The following is a 15,181-nucleotide window of genomic DNA, read 5'->3' on the forward strand; positions in this document are numbered from 1 at the left end:
ACCAATTTCTCTTAAATAATAATAATAATAATTCATTACATTTATATAGCGCTTTTCAAGGCACTCAAAGCGCTTCACATATTGGGGGGGGGGGGGGATCGATGGATCTACATGAAGCCATACTGCAAGAGTGCATTTGTAGGAAGAGCTATTGATACACAGACACTGTGCAGAACCCTCAAACTCCCAGGTCTCTATATATACAGTGTATACTGTATATGTGCTATTTTGACTGATATTGACACCTAGTGGCCATTGAATTGTGATTAGTGTGCTTGTTGATATATACCGGGTATACACACACACACACACACATTTTCATGATGCACATTCAAACATTATATAGCTTTCATTAACACTTTAATTTGTTATAACAACTCCAACTGCTGTTTTTCCATGAAGCTTTAAATGAGCTTGGGTGAGAATATGTATCGCGAGCCTCAGACCGTAACCACCAGACCAGACTCAACCGTCCTGCAGGCAAGTTACACCCTCAGTGAAAAGCACGGTTTACCAAAGCTATGTCAAAATATGTTTGCTCACATTGACATTTCATGACTTCTTCAATCACATATAGTTAGTCAGCTAACTTTTTGTTTAAATTATGTCTGTTATAAAGTCTGAAGTTTATTTTTCAACCGCAGTTTATGTGGTTAGCTGGCAAGCTAACCGCCGGCTCTGTAACGGGTAGCTGGCTAGCGGCTAGCTACGGCTAGAACGTTCATTCGGTCAGTTAGCGAGCTAGCAAGCTAACGGTAAGCAATTAGCATGCTAACGGTAGCGGTAGCATGCTACGGTAGCGGGCTACCGTTAGCATGCTAACTGCTTACCGTTAGCTTGCTAGCTAGCTAACGGGCAATGAACGTTCTGTCTGTTAGCTAGCTAACTGTGTTAGTAAAACTTAGTCTATGTTCTCCAACCCTACATTACATGTATACATTAATATATGGTCTCTCTCTCTCTCTCTCTCTCTGTGTGTGTGTGTGTGTACTTGTCGTTCTCTCGCTTATCTGCAGACACTTGTGCTGGCCAGTCCTTCAGGACCATTGACGGTAAGAAAAATCACAGACTCCTGATAAGTTGCCGTAGGAATATGTGTGCATGACCTGAAAATGACCAATTTTAGGTTGTGTTCATGCTGGTCTGATTTTCAAATAAGCCGATGAAGCTTCCTTCCAATTCCAAAAGTTTTTATTACACAGAGGCACACTCTTATACACAGTTAAACAATCAAGTGGGCTTTAGGATGTAGTTTCTATAAACAGAATGAAATAAACTATAATCATACTTAAACAGTAGTTAATTTGTTCATCTTATATTCTATGGACCTGTCAAACACTCAAATATCTAAGGATTTTTTAAAATGTTATTTCTGTTTTTCTAAGAGTTTATATTTTCACATTGTGGGACATGCTGAAATAATAAATCTTGCGATTAACACAAGGAATGACTGTTGCAAAATGACTGATCGTTTTTCCTCTCTTTTGGTAAACCTGCTGCAGAGAACTTAAGAGCTCCGTTGGAACCTGTGTGTCTCTCTCTCTCTCACAGTCCAACCCCCCCCCCAACCCTGCTATCCTGTTTCCTCCATCTGTTGTCTCTGACTTCTTTCTCTCTCCCTAGTTTTCACGCTCTCGCTCAACGAGCTTCGCTCTGGGCACCTTGATACAGAACCCTAACGGGAACCCTTTCACACAACCCTAACGGGAACCCTTTCACACAACCCTAACGGGAACCCTTTCACACAACCCTAACGGGAACCTTGACGGAAAACCCTTTACGCAAAACCCTTGACGCAAAACCCTTATCCAAATCCTACCCCCTTTGAACAATCTATACAAAGTGCATACAAACTCATTTTCTGCTTGAATTACACTTGTTCTTGCTTTTTTGAATATCACTTTACAGACCTCGCTGAGAAACCCCAGTTGACTTCCTTGTGACCATGCCAAAGAAAGGTAAGAAATCTCAAGCTGCTAAAGCGCGCTGGCAGAAGTTGGATGTGTCTCAATGTGCAATACCAACTGAACGGGCAGAGATTCTTGGTCCTCAGAGCAGCAGAGCAGAGGTAAATTTGTCACAGCCACCTAATGCTGATGTTACTTGTGTGCTGGCATCCCACAGTCAGGATTCTGAGAAATACGGTCAGTTTTCCAGAAACAAACAGTGTACCTGTAACTCCCTGACTTTTCTGGCTTTTCTCCATGAGAATCCACAACTCACACGTGCAGACCTTGATCTTGTTTTAGACAAAGGTGATGAGATGTACAGATTTGTTAGAAACCAGATGTATCAACAGAGACGGCAGGCTTTTAGCTTTTTAGCTACTGATGAACTGCCAGAGACAGCAACCGCACGCAGACAAGAGTACAATGTGGAGAAGTGTTTGTCCAAGTATGGTGAATTTACAGCTCCTGTACCTGTTGGTGCAGACGACTACCTGAACCTTGCAGAAAGACTTCAGTGTTTGTCATCGGAAGTGAACAACGCACTGCTGATAATGGCTGGATTGTGCATCGCTGTATTCCGAACCCGGGCCGGAAGGTATGGCTTTTTTGACCCACACTCCAGACGACCTGATGGATTACCTTGTCCCCCACACGGCACTGGCACAGCTGTAATGCTTACTTTCACACATTTAAGTGATCTGATAAGGAGGCTTCATCAATGTTACAGTGTGCTAAACATATGTCCAAGTTGTCAATATGAACTGATGCCTGTACTATTTCATGTGGATCAGCCCGTTCTGGATGAAAGTTTCCAATGCACACATGCTAATGCACACAATGTTGTGTCACCTATGAGGGAGCAGGAGGTTCACATGTCCAACGTTACCCAGCCTGAAACTGAGATGTCCATTCCCTCATGCACGGCTACACCGCACGCACGCTCTCCTGCTGCAAATGTGATGATGACGCATGTGAACTCCAGTGAAGGTACAGTGGAACGTCCTTCATCAGAAATACCACAGCTGAATAGGCAACATATGCCAGTTCTGTCAAAATATACCAAACAGCAAAGGAGAAAATTTAAGAGAGCAATGCTTTTGCAAAAGACAAAACCTACAAATGACAAAAAGAAAAAAAAAATACAAAGAAGGGATGCTCAAAAAACTAAAGAGAGGAAGAAGTATGCTGAAGATAAATTATATAAACAACGGAAAAGGTCTTATGCAGACCATCGATACAGTCACAATGCTGATTTCAAACAGAGACAGATGTCGTATGTAACCAGTCGCTACCGTCAAGATTCTGAGTTCAAACAGAGACAGATGTCGTATGTAACCAGTCGTTACAGTCAAGATGCTGAGTTCAAACAGAGACAGATGTCGTATGTAACCAGTCGTTACAGTCAAGATGCTGAGTTCAAACAGAGACAGATGTCGTATGTAACCAGTCGTTACAGTCAAGATGCTGAGTTCAAACAGAGACAGATGTCGTATGTAACCAGTCGTTACAGTCAAGATGCTGAGTTCAAACAGAGACAGATGTCGTATGTAACCAGTCGTTACAGTCAAGATGCTGAGTTCAAACAGAGACAGATGTTGTATGTAACCAGTCGTTACAGTCAAGATGCTGAATTCAAACAGAGACAGATGTCGTATGTAACCAGTCGCTACAGTCAAGATGTTGAGTTCAAACAGAGACAGATGTCGTATGTAACCAGTCGTTACAGTCAAGATGCTGAATTCAAACAGAGACAGATGTCGTATGTAACCAGTCGCTACAGTCAAGATGTTGAGTTCAAACAGAGACAGATGTCGTATGTAACCAGTCGCTACAGCCAAGATGCTGCCTTCAGACTAAGGCAAAAATTGTACATTACTCGGCGTTATGCGAATGAACCTGAATTCAGATTGAAACAAAAACAAAAAATGAAACAACATATGCAAAACAAATACAGAAATAACGTTGCATTTAGGATCACTCATAACATGCAGTGTGCAATGAAAATAAAACGAAAATACAGACGGATAAATCGGCAAGATAAACAAGTACCTCAGAGTGACAACCCTTTGATCAAAAAAGCTATATCAGTTTTCCAGTCACAGATTAAAAATAGCCCGACTTACATATGCACGGTCTGTCATAGAGCATTGTTTCCAAATCAAGTACGACCCTGCATCAGGTCAAATTACGTCAAAAAGCCAGATGTTGTTGAAACTTGCCTGACGGGAAAGTTTGTTCATGTTTGTGATGATGAATGCCAACAGTTACAACAGTGCAGAGTCCCAAATGAGAGAAGGAAAGAGTGGATCTGTTACACTTGCCATGATTATGTTAAGAATGGAAGCATGCCGTCCCTTGCTGTGGCTAATAACTTGGAGCTGGCACAAATTCCACCTGAATTAAGTGATCTGAACATATTGGAAAGACACCTCATAGCCAAGTACATAGCATTTGCTAAAATTATCCCTCTTCCTAAGGGCCAACAGCGAGCAATACGTGGTAATGTAGTGTGTGTGCCGTCCGAAGTAGAAGAGACAGTCAATGCTTTACCCAGACTGACAAGTGAATCTCAAGTTATGAGAGTGAAGTTGAAGAGACGATTGTGCTACAAAGGACATCAAATGTTTCAGACCGTAACTTGGTGTAAACTTGTACGAGCATTGCACAAACTGAAAGAGATCCATCCGCAGTATGAGGATATAACTGTCAGAGATGAGGCTGAGTTATGCGATCCAACACTTCACAATGAGGAAGATGATAGTGATGTGGATGAAAACATGGAGGACGATGATTATGATGAAGATGATTTGATGGACATTGACAGGTGTGAGCGCAGTGCAATGTGCGAGGCGCAAAACGATCATGACAATGAGCAACCAAGTATTCAAATCCCGCCTTGTGAAGAGCAGTCAGATGATACAGAACAGGATGGTGATCAGCCCAATGATGGTATTGCTTTAGAATCATGCCTTCAGCCAGTTGATGTTTCAGAAGAGATATTAAGTTTCAGTGAAGGAATCTACTGTGTTGCCCCCGCTGAAGGACAGCAGCCAGTCAGCTTTTTCAGAACACCCAAACTGGAGGCCATGGCTTTCCCTGTTCAGTTCCCCACTGGTGAAAACACACTGGATGACAACAGACATAAGAAATTAACACCGATCAGTTATTTCAAATCAAGGCTTCTCTGTGTTGACGATCGTTTTGCCAGAGACACAAATTACTTGTTCTTTGCACAGTTTGTTTCAGAAATACATTCGGCCACTTCCAGTATGAGGATACAGTTGCGTAAAGGGCGGCCTGTGACCCGAGACGGACGTAGAATAACCTCTAGCATGTTACGAGATAAACGTGAGGTTGAAAAACTGGTGCGGAACAAAGACGCAGTCAGATTCATGCAGCCACTGAGAGGGACCCCGGCTTACTGGGAGAAAACCACAAGAGATCTCTTTGCTATGATCAGACAGCTGGGAAGTCCTACCTTTTTCTGTACATTCAGCGCAGCAGAGATGAGATGGCCTGAAGTTATTGAAGCAATAAAGACGCAACAAGGCGAACAGGTTAATCTCGAGGAGCTTGACTGGGCTACAAAGTGTGAAATATTACGAAGCAATCCTGTCACAACGATGCGCATGTTTGAGAAACGTGTCGATGCATTATTCAGAGATTTGATCCTGTCCCCTGCACAGCCCCTTGGCAAGGTTGTTGACTACTTCTACCGACTGGAATTTCAGCACAGAGGAAGCCCACACATTCACTGCCTCATATGGGTAGAGGGAGCACCTGTTTTTGACGAAGACTCTGATGAGACTGTGTGTAATTTCATTTGTCAGTACATAACAGCTCAACTGCCTGACCCAAATACACAACCAGAACTGTACAGGAAGGTGACAGAAGTTCAGATGCACAGCAAAAACCACTCCAAGTCATGTCATAAAAATAACAGGTCTGCCTGCCGATTTGGATTCCCCAAACCACCTGCCAAAGAGACGACCATAACAAGGCCTGGAGAACATACTGATACCGCAGTGTTGACTGCAGCAAAGAGGAAGCTCAGACCATTGACTGAGTTGCTCAGTGACCCTACAACTGCATCCCTGAATTTACCGCAGCTACTGGCAAAGTGTAATTTAAGCTACGAAGAGTATGAACGATCCCTTCATGCGCTGACCAACGCCAGTGTGGTTATAATGAAACGTGATCCAAAGGACTGCTGGGTAAATGGATACAATCCTCATCTTCTTGATGCCTGGGATGCCAACATTGATATCCAGTACATCCTTAACCCCTACTCATGTATCATGTACATCACATCCTACATCACCAAGGCAGAGCATGGGATGAGCGACTATCTCAAAACACTCATTCAGCACTCAAATCAAGACAACGTGAATGAATGTGAGGAAATGATGCAAATCATGCAGGCATATTCCAAAAAGAGAGAGGTCAGCGCTCAGGAGTGTGTAACTCGTGCATGCAGTATAAACATGAAGAAGTGTTCACGGAGTGTCATTTTCGTACCAACAGATGACAGTGCAGTGAAAATGAGTCATCCCATCTCATACCTGGAGAGCACAATGCCAGACTCAGACAATGTGTGGATGACAGGCTTAACAGAAAAATACAAAGCCAGACCTGAAACACTGGAGTTTGAAAAAATGTGCTTGGCTGATTTTGCTTCCACCTGCAGGATTGTCTACGGCAAACAGACAAATGGTAAAGGTGTTCTGCCCCTCCTGAATGAGTTGGGATTTGTTCAAAGGAGAACAAATGGCAAGCCCGCCGTCATACGATATCACCGCTTCTCACCAGAAAAGAATCCAGAGGAATTTTGTGGCACACTACTTAAACTTTACCTCCCATACCGGTCAGAGGCACAGCTAAAAAGTCAGTGGTTCCCTACATACCAGTCCTTCTACACTAATGCGTGTGTTCAGCTACCAGGTTCAGACCATATCCAATCTGTGTACGAAATTGTCAAGGACAAGAGACATGAATATGAGCAACACAGTAAAGAGATTGAGAGTGCCATTGAGGAGTTTGAAAAGAATGGACCCATACGTGATGAATGGTGTAACCTGGCCCCTGAATCTGAAGTAGTGAGGTTGGAATGTATTGCAGAACTTGAAGCGGGACCGTCTGATAACCAAAATGAACAAGAAGATGTGCCAGAGTATAGAGTTCAGTCTGAAGCAAGAACAGGAAGAGTACTTATGATCGAGGCCCCTCCGGTTGACTCTGCAGTGATACGTCAAATGTATCAAAGTCTGAACCAGAAACAAGCGTCCATATTCTACACCGTTAGAGACTGGTGCATAAAGCGTGTGTGTGGCCTGAATCCAGATCAGTTTTTCTACTACATTAATGGCGGTGCAGGAACAGGTAAGTCCCACCTTATAAAATGCATCCATTCAGAGGCATCCAAGATACTATGTGCATGGCGGAGACGTTGTGACGATACAGACATATCAAAACCTACTGTGCTGTTAACCGCATTCACTGGCACCGCCGCATTTAATATCTCGGGCAAAACATTGCATTCCATGCTCAAGCTACCGAGAAGCCTAAAACCTCCCTTCCAAGGACTTGGCAATGCACTGGATGAAGTCAGGGCAGAGATTTCAAATGCTGAAATTATTGTCATTGATGAAGTGTCCATGGTCTCAAAGCCTCTCTTCGCCTATGTGGATATGAGACTTAAACAAATCAAAGGAATTCAAAGGCCTTTCGGAGGAATGTCAGTACTCGCTGTCGGAGACTTCTACCAGCTACCACCACTTGGACAAGCTAAACCTCTCTGTGTGTATGAACCGTGTCAGATCGACCTCTGGCGAGACCATTTTCAGATGATCACGCTGACAAAGATAATGCGCCAGAAGGATGACGTCGCCTTTGCTGAGATGTTGAACAGGATCCGTGTGAAACAAAAGAGAGATGCATTGTCTGAAGCGGATAGCGCTTTGCTTTCACAGGCTATCACTGAACCAGCACTTTGCCCAACTGATGTACTGCACATCTTTGCAACTAACAAGCAGGTAGATGAACACAACTCCACAACATTAGCTCTGCTTCACTCTCATATCACAAACATCGATGCAGACGACTTTAGAAAGGACCCACGAACTGGAAGAATGGCAAGACAAGCCAAACCCTGTCAAGGAACTAAGCAGGAGTTACCAGACAAACTACAAGTTGCAGAGGGTGCTCGTGTTATGCTCACCAGAAATATTGATGTGGAGGATGGGCTAGTGAATGGTTCGTTTGGCAAAATTGTCAGAATAGTGCCCTGTGAAAAAGATGCTACACATGTGAAGATGCTTGGAGTCGAGCTGGACAATGAAAATGCAGGACGGATACAGCGTAATAAAGCACCTGGAGGATCTGATAATGTGGTGTACATAGAGAGAGTAGAGGAGAATCTGAGGCAGAAAGGAGTAGTACGCAGACAGTTTCCCATGAAGCTTGCATTTGCTTGTACTACGCACAAGGTTCAAGGCATGACAACCTCATCTGCTGTGGTTTCACTAAAAAACATATTTGTACACGGTATGGCCTATGTAGCTCTCAGCAGAGTAACCTCTCTCAGTGGAATGCACATAGTCGATATGGACGAGAAGAAAATATACGCCAACCCTGAAATCACTGCTGCCCTCGAGAGCATGAGACAAGCCAGCTTTGATGACATAATGCCTCTTCTTCAAATCACGCAAACATCAAACAGGCCTGACACACTCACCATTATTCATCATAACACAGAAGGACTGCCAGCTCATGTCAGTGACATTAAGAGCCATCATGAACTGTGTCTTGCAGATGTTTTGTGCCTAACGGAAACAAAGCTGCGAGGTTCCTTTGTTGCTGACAGTCTCCATTTGGAAGGCTACAACATGTTTAAACGCAACAGACATCTGTCCTACACAAATTTTCCACAGCTGGCCAACAGTGATGGAGGTGGAGTAGCAATTTATGTAAAACGCCATCTTCACGTCCGTGAAAAGCAGTACATACAGAATGTAACTGATCTTGAATTTGTGCTTATCAAGGTCGAAGCCCCGATGAATGCTCTGATTGCTGCCGTGTACAGACCTCCAGACTACAGTGTTGGATCATTCCTGTCAAACCTGGAACGCCTCTTGGAAACTTTAGAGATCATGGATCATCACCCTGTCATAGTCTGTGGAGATTTTAATGAAGATCAGTTGCCCAACACAAGGAAGCCAATACTTGAACTGTTTCAATCAAGAGGTTATACACAGCTGATCACTACTGCAACCACTGAAAAGCACACGCTGTTGGACCTAATTTTCATCTCTCGACCACAGCATCGTCTACATTCCGGTGTACTGCAAACGTACCACAGTTATCACCTTCCTGTGTACTGTGTATTAACTGATGACATTTTCTGTGAAGCACATTGAGCTGCATATGCATGAAATGTGCTATATAAATAAAGTCTGACTTGACTCGACTTGATGAAATGTAAGTATAACCCATCGTAAGTGTGGCTTTTATAAATCATGACATTGCGCTTGCCCGAGTACAAAATAGAATACATATGATCATTTTTTGACAATTACACTTTACAAGAGTATTGTTTACTTGCACTGTATTTTGACATTACAAATAAGAGTGTAGTTTATTTTACATTTTGTAACATCAAACAACATCAATTTTACAGAATTTTGTTCAAAATTTACATAGATAATGCAAAATGGGGGGGATCGTCCTTTGCAGTAAGGCTTCAACACCTTGCCTGGCTGCCCCAGCTTCTCAGAGGTTGGGAGGGAGGGAGGGATGGAGGGACGGTCTCCCCTCAAAACAAGACTACACATACACATTATGGGTCCCTATGGCCTTCGAGAACTTAGTGGTATCCCCAGTTCCACCTACTCCGGGATGAATAGGAGCGTAGAGGCCCAAAGCAAGGGAGCCGTGGAACGCAGAGAACGCAAGGCTGTGAGGAAATCTGACAAAGCCCCAGGAAGAGGAAGACTGGAATAGAAAGACTGGATAAGACCGTTCTCTCCTGAAGAAACAGATCTATGTGACGGCATCCTCACAGACAAAGGTGGAGCTGTTAGCAATATGCTCTTTCTCAGGACCACAGAAAGCCCTTTTCTGCCTCAGTCACAGGAGCAGAGGAAAACACAAAAAAAGGACAGACTCCGTTCAACTGCTGTCAAGAAGAAGACACCCAAATGGAGGGATGCAAGCCACCCAAACAAACTTTTATGATCTCAAGTCAATCCGCCGAAGGTTACGAGGCTCAATTACTGCCCCTCTCTTGTCCTGTAAACCTGAAAAGCTTCAGGTACAGACCGTATTTCTGCGACCGTCTAGTAAAATGACCAAATATTGTGACAAAGTAATAATCATAAGGAATATGTTTTGTATTTTGTACAGTAGTGTTTTACAGGTAGCAAACACCTTCCAGGGATGATCCATCAGCCCAGAATGAGAGAAGCAGTCCAGCATCACTTCACTGTGTCTTTCAAACTACAAGACATGTACCCAGGTGAGGGAGAAACCATACCAAGAGGCCACTACTGCACCTCATAAATCTCTGGACTTCCTCTGGTGAGGTGTTGGTGTGCCTTTATTGTTGATGTGTTTGGCTGTGCCTAAGCTTGTATTGTTTTTTATTTGCTATGATAATTAAAATTCAATTTGCATTGTTTCATTTGTGTGCTGCATGTACATTTTAGTGATAGCATAACCCTGTGTATATTTAGAATTGTGTAACAGTTGTCTCTATCAGGCCATGAGAAGAGGTGAGGCTGGAGACGTGTACAGGACTGGTGCTGCACTGACTGAGCTGAACATATGCAACAGGGGAACGAGAAGCGCCGCCGCCATGTGACCCGTGTGAGCGTTCAACACTAGAGCTGGATCCAGGCAGACTGTAAGTAGCCTCAGTCAAGATTGTTACAGGGTTACTGTGAGTAGTGTTATGTTGGTGGGTCCTGTGCTGAGGCTATGGCAGGGGTCTGGCCTTTTTGCTTTGTTGAGCAGGTTCTTTTTTCTCTGCAGGGTGTTGGAGGAACAAGTATCCTGTGACGAGGTAGGAGTCAGGGGCGCCGTAGCCATGTGAGCGTTCAACACTCTTCTTGAGCTGGATCCAAGCAGATTGTAAGTGAACTTGATCATCGCCCTTATTTTTTCTAGTAAACCTGAAGAGCTTCGGTCAAGGGCCATATTTCTATATATATATATATATATATGTAGTAATTTTTATGATAAAGTATTAAGCATAAGATATTTGTTTTTCTGCACTAGTGCTTTAAAGAAGGAAGATGTCCAGCAACACTCCACATCCAGCTAAACTGAAAGACATGTATCCAGGTGAGGGAGACACCATACCATGAGGCCACTACTGCACCTTCTGCCGTAAATTTCTGAACTTGAGCCTGGTGCATGGCTTTGCTTGCATTGTTTTTTTATTTGCTACAATAATTGGATTTTATTTTTGTGTCGTGTGAGCTGTATGTACCTTTTATTGATGTAGCTTGATTCTTGAACAGTTTGTTCCCTCTTAACTGTAGCTGTAGACTGTGACTGTTGGCCATGTGCATATTCAGGGTTGGTGTAAGACTTGTCTCTCCCCTCTATCAGGCCATGAGAAGAGGTGAGGCTGGAGACGTGTACAGGACCGGTGCTGCACTGACTGAGCTGAACATATGCAACAGGGGAACAAGAAGCGCCGCCGCCATGTGACCCGTGTGAGCGTTCAACACTAGAGCTGGATCCAGGCAGACTGTAAGTAGCCTCAGTCAAGATTGTTACAGGGTTACTGTGAGTAGTGTTATGTTGGTGGGTCCTGTGCTGAGGCTATGGCAGGGGTCTGGCCTTTTTGCTTTGTTGAGCAGGTTCTTTTTTCTCTGCAGGGTGTTGGAGGAACAAGTATCCTGTGACGAGGTAGGAGTCAGGGGCGCCGTAGCCATGTGAGCGTTCAACACTCTTCTTGAGCTGGATCCAAGCAGATTGTAAGTGAACTTGATCATCGCCCTTATTTTTTCTAGTAAACCTGAAGAGCTTCGGTCAAAGGCCATATTTCAATGTATATATATATATATATATATATGTATGTAGTAATTTTTATGATAAAGTATTAAGCATAAAATATTTGTTTTTCTGCACTAGTGCTTTAAAGAAGGAAGATGTCCAGCAACACTCCACATCCAGCTAAACTGAAAGACATGTATCCAGGTGAGGGAGACACCATACCATGAGGCCACTACTGCACCTTCTGCCGTAAATTTCTGAACTTGAGCCTGGTGCATGGCTTTGCTTGCATTGTTTTTTTATTTGCTACAATAATTGGATTTTATTTTTGTGTTGTGTGAGCTGTATGTACCTTTTATTGATGTAGCTTGATTCTTGAACAGTTTGTTCCCTCTTAACTGCAGCTGTAGAATGTGACTGTTGGCCATGTGCATATTCAGGGTTGGTGTAAGACTTGTCTCTCCCCTCTATCAGGCCATGAGAAGAGGTGAGGCTGGAGACGTGTACAGGACCGGTGCTGCACTGACTGAGCTGAACATATGCAACAGGGGAACGAGAAGCGCCGCCGCCATGTGACCCGTGTGAGCGTTCAACACTAGAGCTGGATCCAGGCAGACTGTAAGTAGCCTCAGTCAAGATTGTTACAGGGTTACTGTGAGTAGTGTTATGTTGGTGGGTCGTGATGGCAACCCCTGTTGGCTAAGGCTAAGGCTATGGCAGGGGTCTGGACTTTTGCTTGTTGAGTAATTCATTTGCAGGTTCTATTTTCTCTGCAGGGTGCTGGAGGAACAAATGTCCTGTGACGACCTGGGACCATATGGAAGTTCGAGCCTGGAATTTTTATTATTTTTTGGTGTTATTTATTGCTTCATTTTTGGTTGCATATGCATAGTTATTTGCCGACATTTTTTGTGCTATTATGGCTAACTCCTACACCTCCCAATGTATATGTTTTCCATTTCTGTTTTTGTGCCAGTCTAAAACTCTTATGATATGAGATCTTTCATTAGATTGAGCATGAAATTAGGACGTAGGTCAGTGAAGGGACTCCCTAAAATCACGGCATTTTGACGCACTTCATGTAGCTAACCGCCCTCCCATATTGCGGGAGTATTATGAGTATGATTTAATGTGAAAGCCTGCTGCTACTGCACGTGTACACACACACACTACACGTTACACATGCTACTACTGCTGCTACTGCACATGTATACACACACAGACACACACACACATACACACCACAACCACACATACACAAACCACAACCACACACACCATCTCTAACCTAATAACTAAATACTGTATGGAATTCTCCATACAGAATTTTATTTTATTTTATTCTTTTAATGTCTCCAGCTACCTTGCAATATTAAGGCAGCGATGGCACTTTGATTGGACTCAACCTTTATTGATTCCTTTAATTTTTGTGCAGTTACAGCTGTTTTATCGATCAGCATTTTTAAGTTTGTAGTTCATTGTTGTATCTCAAAAAGCCTGTGATTACAATATTTATGTTGGTAGGGATTTGTCATCATTTTTTGAAAATTGGCCAACAGTTTCCCTGCCCACTCCTGTTAAAAGTGCAGTACTGCTTGTAAGTGCAATACTTTATCTGTGTTACCTGAAACTCTTCTTCATAGATTTTCATTAATCTTTGTATATTTTAATGCATAGTATTTTAATTATTCCTTTCGCTCTTGTTTATAGAATTTATCTGCCCAAATGGCCAAAAAATAATATATACCGTATATATATATATATCAATGTATATATTTTTGTATATTTTACTCTTCTTCCCTGCACCTATTGTCCACCATCCTGGTGGGGGATCCCTCTCACACTTGGCCTACTCAATGTTTCTTCCATTTTTTTTCCTAATTAGGTTTTTTGGCAGTTTTTCCTTGTATGCTCAGAGGGTCTAAGGTTGGTGGTGCCGGGTATCCTAGGCAAGATTAGTCAGGTTAGGCTGCTTTGCCGGCCGTTACATTTTATTTTATGATTATTTAGATCTAGTTAGGCTTTTTTTTTCCTGTCTACTTTTTCTGTCCCCTTTTTTTTCTGTCTCTGTAAAGTCCTTTTTCTAGGGAGTTTTCCTTCCTTGTCTGATTGAGAGTTAACATCAGTAATTGTTTGCTTTTTATGCACTCTGTGACTGTAACTGTGATTGAGTGCTATACAAATTAACCTGGCTGTGCAGATTTTGTGAGTGGGACCATTTTGAAATGTTTTTAATAAAAGTGATTACTTTGACCACAGACTTTGTCTCTCCTTTCAGTGCCAAGTGCTGTTGTCAATCCCAGAAAGGACCACAACCAAATTGTGTAGGACAAGGAAAATAGCTGTAGATAAATGGACGGATGAGTGGTATAAAGAGTAGGATTGGTAGAAATAGTAGAGGTACTTGAAGCTCCTCGTGTGGACACAGCCAAGGACCAAGTTACCACAAGGCTGGCTGACAGGGTGCATCAGTGCACTACTCAAGCTGCTTCCACTGACATCTAGCTCTCCTGGCCTCCATGTCAGCCCTGACCGCACAACCTGACCAGCTGCCACCTGACCAGGCTGAGGAGATCAGCAAAGCCTGAGATGGGCCCTCATGTGGACAGCGTGAGGGCGTGGACTGAAGTCTTCAGTACTGTGCATGTGCAGGAGTGGTGACCCCAATAGTGATAGCTGTTAGAGGGTGAAGCCTATACTCATAGAAGCTATGGTAACAATACGTGTAACAATACGTGTGTGTGTGTGTTTGGACATGACTTTTCATCTCTGTTAGACTCAATTACTGTTTACAGTCTGTACAGCACTACTGTCGAATAAACGTCCGTAATTAAAAAACTATACATTGTATCACTTATATATTTAGGTACAACAAGTATACTGAGTATACAGCAAGAGGAATCATTCTTCTAGTCTATTTTATTTTGGGATCCATTACTAAGTGATCTTAATAAAGATTTCTTTTAAAATAATACGTCGGTATTTTACATCTCCACCAATTACTGTTGTCAATTGATCAAAATAATAAAATCCTGTGAACTTACATTCAAACTTATATAGCTAGCACATCAATATAACGACATCAAATAAACCTTCATGGTCAAATCTGTGGCTATAAAGTCTTCACCAAGTTAACTCATATATGTAACTTGTGTTTCTAACTGCGTGATTAATATCAAAAGACAATTTAATCATGTAATACATTCGAACGCACTGACACTTTATACTGACAT

The 15,181-nt window shown here is 42.8% G+C and overlaps 1 long non-coding RNA gene across 1 annotated transcript; it reads left to right on the forward strand.

The window, feature by feature from the left end:
- Window positions 1-10,365: 10,365 nt before the first annotated feature.
- On the forward strand, window positions 10,366-14,201 carry LOC144542430 (uncharacterized). Its single transcript, XR_013507265.1, has 9 exons — window positions 10,366-10,461; window positions 10,705-10,848; window positions 10,977-11,075; window positions 11,223-11,288; window positions 11,559-11,702; window positions 11,831-11,929; window positions 12,087-12,152; window positions 12,423-12,566; window positions 12,725-14,201. It is a non-coding gene; the product is annotated as an uncharacterized LOC144542430 (long non-coding RNA).
- The last annotated feature ends 980 nt before the right edge of the window (window positions 14,202-15,181 follow it).

Source organism: Centroberyx gerrardi, chromosome 2, assembly GCF_048128805.1.
Source record: "Centroberyx gerrardi isolate f3 chromosome 2, fCenGer3.hap1.cur.20231027, whole genome shotgun sequence".
NCBI lineage: Eukaryota > Metazoa > Chordata > Actinopteri > Beryciformes > Berycidae > Centroberyx > Centroberyx gerrardi.